Below are 13,262 nucleotides of genomic sequence, written 5' to 3'. Positions count from 1 at the left end.
TGCAATTGGACAGTCAGATAGCAACCTCCTAGATATATCACAAAAGAACATGTGATGCACTTTAAATCATAATCATGAACCAATTTAACTTTATCTTTTCCCTGGTGATGCACACACTTAGATTCAGTTAGTTTTGCCTTTTTATGCTCTTCTGGGAATATTCTTTCAAGCTAAATGCATCATGAAGCTTGCCTGCACTGCTCCTTGGAATGATTTATGGAGGTGTGCAATATATTTCTATGAACAGGTGAGCAATTATGATTTCCACAAACCACAAGAAAGTTTACAAAAATACTAGAGAAGTGATTGAATACCAATGGACACTTATACCTCAGTTGCTGGTGGCAGAAGAGTGATTAAATGTTTTTTTAAGTAAATAACTGCTGTTTATATTTCTGCACTTAAAGCCCTCGGTGTACAGACCTCGAAAGGAGAAATGTCCTGGGCTCAGCAGTAGCAGTCATTTTTCTCCTTCTCAGTAGCTGGTGCGGGGCTGTGTTTTTGACTTTCAGCCTGGGAACAGCACTGATAACACCGATGTTTTTAGTTGCTGCTCAATAATGTTTACTCTGATCAAGGACTTTCTCAATCTCATGCTCTGTCAGTGTGGAGGGGCACAAGAAGTCAGGAGGAAGCAGAGACAGAACCCCTGACCCAAACTATCTAAAGAGGTATTCCATACCACAGCACGTCATGCCCAGTACATAAACTGGGGGCAGTTACCCGGAAAGGCTACGTCACTGCTTGGGTTGGGCTGTGGTTGTATTCTCCCCCCTAGTTATTTCCCTATCATTATTATTATTGGTGGCAGCAGCAGTGGTTTTGTATTATGCCTTAGTTACTGGACTGCTCTTATCTCCACCCATGGGAGTTACATTCTTTCCATTCTCCTCCCCATCCCTCTGGGAGCAGAGGAGGAAGGGGTGGAGTGAGTGAGCGGCTGCATGGTTCGGTTTTGACTGGGAAGGTTAGCCCTTTAAGAAAGGGACAAGTTGGTGAGAAAAAATTAAGAGCTAGAAACTGAAATCTGGAAATGCAGCATCAGTTCCCCAGTCTGAAACCCAGATAGTGTGCAGTATCACCAACACAGTGGAAGTACCTCAAGCCTCTTTCTGTGAGAGGAAGATAACAATGCCTCTTCATCCTATAGAAGTATCATGCGGATTAGTGTTTGCAAGACCCTCAGCACTTCCAAGAATTAATTTTTATGATGCTCAGCCCTCTTATGTTTGCATGCTGAAGATATCTAGGTGATACAAATAGCATTTATATGACTGCACTGCTGGTAAAAAAAAAAAAACACAAAAAAAACCCAAAACAACAAACAAAAAAAAGACAGCTTTGTAACATTTGCTATTTTTTCCCCCAGCTAATGTAATATACTCCAAGGACCTATTCCTGTCCAAGAAGTGCATACTGCTTTATAAAATACATGAAATCCAATAATAATGTTGGTTTAATCTATGGACAGATAATTCTGGGGTTTGTTTTTGTTTTTTCTTGTCATGATAAGGAATAATCATTTTGCTTTAAAATTTACATTCATCCTCATGTATCACTGAAAATTATGGATCACTGAATAATTATGGAAGTCAGTTAAAGAGTGACTGGTTGTAAGAACAGAGAAGATAAAGATGTCCAAAAGAGGATACTGAAGCAAAACACTTAAAGAATTAATAACCTAAAGTCCTGTATATATTATTCATTCAAAATGTCTATAAGCATGGCAATAAACATCAAATGCACAAACTTGCAGTTGAAGGAGTGCCCTCAAGAATATAGCGGAGCATAAAGCAAAATCATGAAGATACCAGGAAGCCACAAGTACTGGTCATTTCTAATTATGACAAATATCTTAGCATCACAGCTGAAGACTTTGCCGCTTAAAACTAGCATTGGTCAAATAACATGGCATATGATCTACATGTTTCATAGCTGTGCTAAGCATGAGAATGTCTGAAAACATTTGACACTTCCATGGGACAGGAACCCAAATTTAATTCTATTATTGGTATGAGAACTAGCATTAAGTTGTCAGGTTTGACAAACTGAGCACACTATGCACAGAGCAGCAAACGCACATCCAGGACTACTTGCAGAAAGATGATCTATTCAGCCTGCAAGCACAGGAATACTTGTGTCAAAAAGGTTTAAAATTTTATCAAAGAAAACTGACCTACAGTAATCCCAACAATCACTCAGAAACAATAAGTCAGTGTTATATTCCTAGTTCCCCTCTCAAACAGTATCCCAATTTCATCTTACTTAACAGCTGCGATACCTGCATGAAAACAATATTTAATGTCTTTAAATTTTTTCTCTCTTAGTAGTAAAAAAATTCTAACTTTTTTGTGTGTGTGAAACTCCTAAATCTTTAACATTGGCATGTCAAATGAACTATTTTAAACATTCGCTGGCACCAGTTTTCTTCATGTTTATATTGCTTCTATTTTTATAAGATACATAATTACACCCTCCAGATTTTCAGCTAGTGCATTTTTCCTAAGCACTTTAAATTTGATGCAGACAGCAGCCTGTGAAAGAGGTGAGGCTCTACATAATTTAGTGAGAGGTAAAGAAAAAACTTTAGCAATAGTATGTGTTTGATGCTACCTGTATAAAACTTGATATTTAACTGGCCTTGCAAAGAACTCTATGCTCCCCAGATCCAATCTTCCCTTTGTTCAGTTACAGATAAATTGTGTTTTTTCCCCGAACTTTACTGTGCTATTCACTGATTCACTGAAATAAACTATTTAAGCATTTTTTTTAGAAGCACCAGAAACAAAGATTTGCTTGGTACAGTCATGTGGAGCAATTGTATGATTCTCCCTTTCACTTAAGCATGAAACTCCATTGTGTTTTGAAGGATCAAACCACAGGGAGAGGGAGAAAAAAAAAAGTCAATCATGTTTGTTCATTCCTTTCTTGGTTATTGATGACATCCAGAAATGTAACACCAACAGCAAACGGTAATGTTGATTCCAAGCAACAGAAATAATCAGATACCAGAACAGAACCATTAAGGTATAAAAAGCCTGTTCTAAGGTGACTTTAATCAAATTAGGTTTGGGACTATACAATACTGCTAAGAATAAATACTACAAAAGTAAAGATCTAGTTGGGAGAAAAAGAAGGTCCCTTGTCATTCCTAATTCTTAACAAAGGGCAACCATGCTGCTGAGTGCAATGAACTTTAGTATGTGGTGTTTATGTGGTGTCTAGGAACTCAACTAGTCAGTATCAATGGAAAAGGACTTCACCTAACCCTTTTAAAATCCTCAGTTCTATACTTAAGGAGATATATTCATTCATTGCTCCTATATCCTAATCCATGATGTCCTTGTTAAACTAAATCCCCTCAAAACCTACAACTATTTGGACATAAGCGTTCATTATTCTCTGCTCTTACCAAGATCAGAAAGTGTTAGGAATTCACTACAAAGCCAGACCCTGAGAAGTTTTTTTGTTTTGTTGTTTTTTTTTTTTCCAAAGGAAAGCTGCCTTTTATGAGAAAAATATCAAGATTTACAGTTACGGATCTGTAAATGGATCATGGAATCAGATGTGCCCATGATCTCTCATGTACCTGGAAAGAACTTTTTTCCACTATGCCCTTATTCACCTTAATCTAATATTTCATCGCTCCCATTTAAAATGCTAAAATCTAAACCAAGACTCCCATAGCTGTATACATTTAAAACACTTTGAAAACATTATCCAAATTATAACTGTGTTATTCCTTCTCATCTATAGATGAGAAGCATTCATCCTTGCTTGAAAATATCAAAGCAAGGAAAAAAAGTTATTTATAACTAAATCGTATCCACATCTGTTTATTTAAGGAGTGTTTAAAGATGTATATTATCTAAAAAATTCATTTTTTTTAAATTATCACAGTTTTCTGTACACTACTTGAAGTAGGAATGGTATTTTCTTATGCATGTTCCCCATGAGAACAATACAACACACCCACAGCCAACATTTTAAAAAGAAATAAAACTGACTCTACCAGTTATCTTCATCCCCAGTGCCTTTCAGGACTCTTATTAATCTCTGATAAATGAAGAAGCCTAAATAAAAAGATTTCTCATTCTACACATGCAGTGAGACACAGCTTTCTCAGACTACTATTAAAAGCTAGATCATTCAGCCACATTTAAGAACCCTTCAGCAAACAAAGACGTTCTTTTACTTGTAGTGCTTTATATATATGTGTGAAAGAGGCAAAATACAAGTTGATGATTCTTGAACAAATGATAAAGCATGGAAAAGGTCACCTTCAACACACAAATATATTTCATAATATATTTCATTACCAATCAGCATACTGAACTGTACTGGAAGCAAGGAAAGAGCAAAGAATAAATGTAATGCACATAGTTAGACTTAAAATCAGAGTACATCACACCTTTCAGAAACAAGAAATCTACCCCGATAATACCAAAACCATGTTATACTTCTAATATTTAAATGCAGGGAAAGGTTTTTGCTTGGTTGTTTTTTGTTTGGGGTTTGTTGTTTTTTTTTTCAACACAGAACTAGCTTTAATTTTAAGCAGCCATACAAAGTTTGGTGGGAAGAGAAACAGCATTTGGAGAGTTCCAACCAAACATTATAAAACACCTAATCCAGTTGTATCACACAAACAAAGCTTCCCAGACAAAATGGTTTCCTCAGCAAAATTAAGTAACCCAATATAAACATGTTGCTTATAAGGGAGATCATAACTTACCAGGAGACACAGCATGATCCAGGGACAAACTCAAAGGGAAAAATAAGAAATTAAAAAAAAAAAAAGGAAAAAAAATCCCACAAAACCAAAATAGAAAATAGAAATACAACAAAAATAAAGATCCTGCAAAGCCCTACCCATCATCTCTCAGTGTTTTGCCTGCTCTACTAAAGACACAGCTGGAGGAAATGCAGGACATACATGGGTTTCTGAAGTAGTATAAGGTGTCTGTGTTTCCGTAATTAAAGCTTGCCTTAAATTTCAATTGATAAAAATTAACAGAACACATTTCCCACTCACCTGGATGGCTATCTAAATTGCTCACCAAAATATCCATCTTTCTAATATCTAGAAGAGCATTATAAAAATAAATTATTTTTAGTGTTGTACTTTTGAGACATCCAACTCAAGAATTCCAAAATGCCAAACCCTGTATTTCCTACAATAAGAGATTATGTTTGAAAACATGTGGCTGGGTCATTAACATTACTTATTTAGACTCTGAGAAAGTCACTTACAAATGTTTTAATATAAGAGTACAAAAAATGTTAAGTTTCTATGCAAGTGTCTTTCAGAGGTTTCCTGGGTGAAAAATGCAGTCACTGGCCAGAAAGAGAGAGAGACAGACCACCTGCTATTGAGAGAATATGGGTCTGAGATGTAGAAAACCCATTTTCTAGTCCCCAGTTTCTTTAATTTATACTAGGAAGAAAACATCTATTCTTCTAAGACATACTGGATCTGAATTGTTATTCTTAAATAAATTCTTGCATTGCAAACAGTTCTACATTTTAATTGTATTCAATGAAATTTGCAAAAATGCTCCGATTTTATCCCATTTACAACAGTGCAACCACAGAAAATACTGTTGGGTTGGAATAGTCAACACACATTTACATTTTCACCTCTAAAATAACTGATGGGGTTAAATAGGTCAGTACAGATTTATATTTTCACTTTTGAAGTAATCAATGCCTGTGACATAATCCATGTCATCCATGACCAAAATGCAGTCAATGGGAACTGTGCCATTGATTAATCAGAATTTCACTCCAAATCCCTTGGCATAAATATGCTTACTAAAAGATTTTTCATAATATTTTCCGTATGCCAATGTCCTCCCTCACACTTACTTATGCCTACAGGTCTCTAGCCAAGGAAACTTAGGAGTTAATGTCTGTATTGAGATGATTAGGATGAAGAACTCTAAGTGCTTTTACTTGGGATAACAAGATCCTCCCATGGAGATTCAAGAAAATCTGTTTTCACAGTCTTGGTGATAGTATGTTTTCAGCAAACCTGTAATGCTACAAGTATTATGACTTTTTAGATACAGAGTACTCATCAGGGAAAAAAAAACCTGTAGGTATGTATCAGAATTCATTGTGATTGTGTGTCTGCCTGAAGGAAGAAACCTGAATGAACCTAGTATTTGTCCTTGTAGTACTGATTAATTCTTCAGTTATTCTGGAAACCTCATTAAAGGAAAAACAGTAATGATGATCCTTTTGCATGCATTTGTTGATGGATCATCTGTGTTTCTGGAGACTTTATTAGACAATCATTTTTCTGTATGCAGCTCACTGAGAAAATAAATGAATTTGTAACATTAAAAGCATCAAATTTGAAATACTGAACTAATCCTCACCCTGTGAAAAAAGTTTCAACCAATTAAGGAAAACATACCAAAAGAAACGAGAATGCGTGTTCACAAAATCTGCAAAAGAAAGGCAGCTATGATCAAGGCATAGAGGCAGAAAGAAATCAGACAAAACACATGTAGTTCCCAGTGTCATTCCTGTTCCTTTCAGTAATTGTATCAGTGACATTACCAAATTACCAAGATGCTGTACCTATGCTTCCTGCATAAAATTAAAAATAAATAAATAAAAAAATCCTGTAAAATGTCCTTGTACTAGGACAACTGTACTTCTGAGCTCACACAAGTTTTCTTGATTGCTCCTGCATTTCTTTCTTGAATTATTTTGTTCTCAGGCTAAAATTCGGGCTGGGAATGGAAATCTCAAGAAATACCATTTTGTCTTCAGAATGTGTAAATATCTGTCTGTCTTCTCCATACACGAAACCTGGCAGGTATATGTTACCCACAATCACTCAAGTCCGCTTTTGTCTGGGTGACAAATTCTAAACTATAAATCAGTCATTCCAAAAAGAATATCCATTGAGAGATTCTTGATCTTCACTCCCTTCTACTGTCTGGTTTTAACACTTCATTACACTGTAGAGGTCTTTACTCTGTTTTAGGAGATTGCTTATTTAATCTGTTTCTTTTTGCTCACCCAATTTCCCCTAGGAGAGCTAAACCAAGTACTTCTATTTAAGGAAGTCTAATAACCTGGAGTAGCTATGCAGTAACATTACCAGAATTATTAATTCATATACAATATTTCTAAAATTGCATAGCAGTATTTTTAGATTATACAGTAGCTCCATTGTCTTCTGTATCTCCTCCTTTTAAAACCCATAGGAAGAGCTTGATATTTCTGGTTCCAAGCTGTACAGGACATCTTTTTCAGTGGACACACACAAGGTACAAGAAGATGTGTTCAGATTTGGCCATAAATATAGTGTATTTTCAATGAGAGTAAGAAATCAGAATCAATGGCAGACATGGAGAGCATACTGGAAGAGAGAGCACCAGTTTCCCAGATCCAGTTACAGGCCAGGATAAACTAAGACCTGAAGAAATTACTAGATCAAAGCTGGAAAAGTATATACACTTTTTAAAAACTTTTCTTACATTAAGCTCTACTTTGATGATGAATTTTTTGTCATTCTATTTCATATCAGTCAAACCTTAGACAAAACTTCACAGCCACATCCACACCCTGCTGGATGAGCTGATGTAAATATTACTCATGAAACAGGTGATGTGGTTCTACTCAGACTTGCTGGCAGAGCCCTGTTCCTTAGGAAAAGCAGGCACAGAGCTACTCAGAAAAAGGAAAAGAGAGTGAACAGATGCATCAATGCTTCTTGCAACAGGACCCAACTTCTCACTCCTACCATCAGAATAAATTCAGTGTTTTTTCTAGATCTCATACTATGATGACAAAGACTGCAAACAAGGCAGATATTTAAGTCTTTTCTCAGAAATCACAAAATTGAAGGCTTTCATCAAAGACAGAAAGCCCCTGTGATGATGTGACTTTGACAGTCTGTGCTAAACCAGTAAGACATAACAAGTCATAGCGAAAGTGAATACTGATACAGGAAATAAAAGTAGAGTAGGAGGAATAAATAAAACCGCTGAAAAAAGATGAGAGACTGGTTTAAAATAAACTGGAGATTGGGGCAGCAGATTAGATGGGGTTGAGTGAATCATACTTCTATATCTCTATTTCCTTTAGTAGAAATACCAAAAATACTTCTATAACAAACAAAGCCCAAAAACCTCAGAGGCTTCAGAGCTTACATACTGCTTAGTGGAAGCAGAAATTCAGGTAGAGAGTGGAATGGGAGGGACAAGAGCTAACAAGGCCTTCAGCCCATGAAAGAGGATCACTGAACCCTAACCTGTACCTGCCCATTGGTCATAACATCTAAGTGATTATTTTTGAGTCTGTTTTGAAACCAAAAAGAAACAATACAATAATCTTATTCAAAGAAGTGCCAGCAACTACTGAAAATATTGGAAATAGTGCATTTAGGTAGAGAGGGTGAATAGGCTGACTGTATGTCAACTAGCGTAAGAGACGTTCTGAAGTATAGGTTCAGTTTGTTGTCATGATTGCTAAATTTGGACAACGCCTAATTCTTCAGCTAGATTATATAAAGTCACACTCTCAAAGACAGATCTCTTTGACTAACCAGTGAACCTTATTGTGACTGTCATATTGTTTATTCTAAACATCTGCAGTAAAAAATATTAATCTGATTATTGATCAGATGGAAAATTTCTCTCTTGTTAAAGTTGCATGCACAAATGTCATGAGCTGCCAGAGCACCATACCATTAGTTACTACAAAGATCTGAGTTTGCAGAGCCTGAACAGCTACAAGGATGAATGGCAGAACTATCAGTATATATAGATCCATAAGTTATTATAGTTAATATAGATCTATACCTTATTATACCTACAGCAGTGGTAACACTGCTAAGGACTGTTATCTTCTGCTACTTGTGCTGGCACTTCCATTTCTTACTGAAGGAACTGGCATCAAGAGTATTAATTACAGAAGTCAGAACACAACTGAAGGAAATTCTCAGCTCCCCCAAACTAAAAATGAAAGAATGTAAGATTTTTTCTTATGTTTAATACCAATTAGTAAAGCATGGTTGAGATTAATAACAGAATTGAAATGCAATTAAATATCGCTATAATAAATAACAATTATGGTTACTACTTACAACTTGGTTGTGGTTAATAACCAGTGAGAGTGGTGCTCATTATAACAGATAATGAATAATTATTTGTCGTGGTTCAAGCCCAGCCAGTAACTCAGAACCATGCAGCCACTCACTCACTCCCTCCTGTTTTTCCTCCCCCAACTCCGAGAGGGATGGGGAGGAGAACGGAAAGTATGTAACTCCCACGGGTTGAGATAAGAACAGTCCAGTAACTAAGGTATAACACAAACCACTGCTGCTACCACTAATGATAAGGGAAATTAACAGGGTAAGAGAATACAACCACTTATCACCCACCAACCGATACCCAGCCCAACCTAAGCAGCGATCAAGCTCTTCTGGGTAAATCCCCCAGGTTATATACTGGGCATGATGTGCTGTGGTAAGGAATAACTCTTTGGTTAGTTTGGGTCAGGGGTCCTGTCTCTGCTTCCTCCTGGCTTCTTGTGCCCCTCCTCACTGGCAGAGCATAAGACCGAGAAAGTCCTGGATCAGAGTAAATATTACTTAGCAACAACTAAAAGCATCAGTGTTATCAGCGTTGTTCACAGACCAAAAGTCAAAAAACACAGCACTGCACCAGCTACTAAGAAGGAAAGAATTACTGCTACAGCTGAACCCAGGATATCAGGTAGTATTAGATATCGTATTTACTAAATGGCTGTCATAGATTCCCTCTTAAAAGTATCCATCACAGTATTTTAGAATAATTTAAAAAATACTAAAATACTATTGCAATAAAGCACAGTGTAATGAGTAGGAGAAAGAAACAGGTTCTAAAAAATGATGAGATACTGCTTAGTAAGTTGACCTTTCAGAAATACCCCCACCTTTACTTATCTTCAAAATAAAAGGCAAGATTATTTTTAATTACAGCTTAGGAGCATGATAAATTTTCATAATGAAGTCACTCACATTTGAGCCAGCTACAGTTTTGCTGTTATACCGTGGAATAACACTTGAGTTAAGGTTGCATGACAAATACTGTTCTGCTCTGCTGTATTTCGGATTCATAATTCTGCATTTTTTCAGCTATGACATAACTTTTTTCCCCAAGATAAGTCTCTAATTCCTCAAGAAATATTACACAGGGACAGAAGGACAAACTGTTCAAATGAAGACATTCCCTATAGAAAAGTTAAAGTGCAAAACCCCCAGCAAAGATAATATTCTTTTGCGAGACGAGTAGTAAACTTTTCCCATTGTACAGGAAAAGATCTTGCTTTTTAAAATAGCTTTAACCATGGAAAACAGCAGAGGATTGAGAACTAGAATTTGATTTAAAGACAACCCTCACTAAAAAGAAATGCCTATGAGTGTATTGTCAAAAATTGGCTTAGAAAAGCTTTTCAAACATGCACTGTCTGCATACGTGCCTGAATAGGAATTTGTTAAGCTTCTGAAGAACAAGGATGGGGAAGATTGCTCTGAATGCACGTGTGTTGCTAACTCCACAGGGAGAAGGCAATGTGAAGCAACATGAAAAATTGGTTGTACTTCTGGCTACTGTGCAAAGTTGCTCTTTCCACAAGCAAAACCAAATTCCATTGCTATTTCACTATTTACGACACTTACAGAGCAAAGTTTGCTGAATGGCATTAATGATACATTTATGTTTTCATTTTCTCAGGTTTACTGGTTTGCTTTTCTGGGTTAAATCACATGAGAGTTGGCTACCGTTATTTCTTACTAAGGTTTTCTATTCCTTTTGCTAGGTATCACTGACACTCCTCTAAATGTACTGTCTTCACACAAATAAAACATAATGATTCCGTTAAAATAATGGTATACCATGGACTCAGGTGGAGTATCTCTTGCTGTACTGGAAAAAACTTTGCTCCAAATATGCCTGACTATGGCCCTATGTCCTGGTTTCAGCTGGAATAGAGTCAATTTCCTTCCCAGTAGCTGGTGTTTTGCCTTTAGTCCAAGAACAATATTAATAACACACCAGTGTTTTAGTTGTTGCTCAGTAGCGCTTACTCTGATCAAGGACTTTTCAGTCTCTCATGCTCTGCCAGTGAAGAGGGGCACAAGAAGCCAGGAGGAAGCAGAGACAGGACCTCTGACCCAAACTAGCCAAAGGGGTATTCCATACCACAGCACGTCATGGCCAGTACTGGGGGGAATCACGCAGAAGGAACCAATTGCTGCTCAGGTCAGGCTGGGTGGTGAGCAATTGTACTATGCATCACTGCTGATTGTTGTTTTGGGTTTTTGTGTTTTTTTTTCCCCCTCCCCCTTTTAGTTTGATATCTCTTTCCTTGTCATTTCCCTATTATTATTAGTAGTATTAACATTAGTAGTAGTGTTAATATTGTATTGTACTTCAGTTATTGGACTGTTCTTATCTAAACTTCTGGTGTTCACATTCTTCCAAATCTCCTCCTCATCCCGCCCAGAGAGTGGAAAGGCACGGGGGGGGGTGAGCACATGGCCGCATTGTGCTGAGTTACTGGCAGGTCTTAAACTATGACACCTCAAATGATTTCCTAGCAATGCTCCATGTCACACCATGCACAATGCATAGTGAAAATGGTAGCTGAGTTTAGTGTTACCAAAGCTGAGATGCAACATGCAAGCACTCTCAAGGGAATCTTGCTACCAACTTTCCTTAGATTAAACTCAAAATCTTAAAGTGTTTTTGAATAAGCTTAGATTCTCTTTTATATTTATAGAGCACATATCCTATGGGATTGAAAATGACAGGCATCTGCTGTGGTAAAGTTGGATGTAATATGAGTATGATGACAGAATTTGCGTTCTCTCTTTATGCAGAAATGCAGACTATCTTGAAGACGAATTAATAAAATCCAAGAAAGGACAGTTCTCCCCCTTGGTATAAACCCAGGTATGATTGAGAACAGGGGCTTGATTTCATTTCACAGTCTAATATAAAAGCTCACTAGCTCTGAGACAGACTACACCAAGGAGACAGAGCATTTATACTGCTCTGCTTCGTTACATCTGTGTTTTCCAAACCACAGAATAGAATTTCTTTTTCAATCTTCATTTCTACAGCAAGAAGGCAGGAAAGGTTATTATCATGTTGCTAAGGGAAATGCATCATCCCATCATCAAAAGCTAGTATTATAGATTGACAGTATTTGGAGAGTTATGGCTTGTAAAACCAGTCATTCACATTATTACTGGAACAATATTGCTGTCTCTTAGAGTGAGTCAGGAAGAAATAACAGTAACAGCTACATTTTATATTACTTTTATTTCTACTTAAGGGCATTGGCTGTGAGATCTATTTGACTTCCTGCTCTAGCTTCCATTTTGCTTGAATTCCAATAGAAAATACTTTCTGTTTTGAAAACTGAATGAAAATGAAAGATTAAATAATGCTTCCTGCCTACTTTTTTTCTTGTATCATTTTCTACTGTAAAATATAAAGGAAGGAGACTTTTAATATGAAGAAATACCTTCATTTCTTTTTATTAGAGCAACTATTCCACGTCAAAGAAGTCATTTACAACCCATTTTGAGCTATAGAAGGAACATTTCCTTTAAAAATAAATAAGGGCAAAACCAAATACACGACAGTGTATTTGCCAGAGTGCTCCTGATGCAAACAGAGCAGTGTTTGCATACCTCAGCTGAGAATTTAAGCATGAGAGTTTATTGTAACTATTTTACTTCCTTGCCTCTTACAATTTCATCTGAGCTGAGCAGCCCATTTCTTTGTATGTGACATATCTTAGTGGTTTCCCAGGTACAGGAAGAAACAATAACTACCAAATCTGACTTACGATGTTGAATAAATTTCAATGTGCATTTAACGTGGTTTCCCAAGTTAAAAAAAAAAGACGTTTGCTTTAGTATCTTGGCACAGCATTGCTCCATTTCAGCCAAATCTGTGAGGTAGGGGTCTTGAAAAATTTAAACCTCCAAAGAGAAAGAAGAATCACTGAATAGCTGACTGTGGATATACCCATCTGTACCTCCACCAGGGAAACCACTGAACAAGCACAGTCCTTAACATTCTAATAGCAGGAATCAGCTGGCTAGCTAGCCGGCTATGAACTGTAGGATGTAACTCTTGCTCAGACATACAAAATATGGGAAAAAGAAACAAACAAAAAAAAAAAACAACCAAAAAAAAAATTTTTAAGGGGTTGGGCAGGTCTGATAAGCTGGTATTTCCTGCACG

General features: G+C 36.7%; 1 protein-coding gene across 3 annotated transcripts in view; it reads right to left on the bottom strand.

Annotated features, from left to right (window-relative positions):
* Positions 1–13,262, bottom strand: part of CCSER1 (coiled-coil serine rich protein 1) — a 728,863-nt gene that overhangs the window by 356,464 nt on the left and 359,137 nt on the right. The gene's annotated exons all lie outside the window — the stretch shown is intronic.

The sequence above is a fragment of the Pezoporus wallicus genome, unplaced genomic scaffold (assembly GCF_028554395.1).
Source record: "Pezoporus wallicus isolate ANWC-B61680 ecotype Strahan unplaced genomic scaffold, APGP_CSIRO_Pwel_v1 contig_6999, whole genome shotgun sequence".
Taxonomy (NCBI): domain Eukaryota; kingdom Metazoa; phylum Chordata; class Aves; order Psittaciformes; family Psittacidae; genus Pezoporus; species Pezoporus wallicus.
This window is presented reverse-complemented; position numbering and strand designations above follow the sequence as displayed.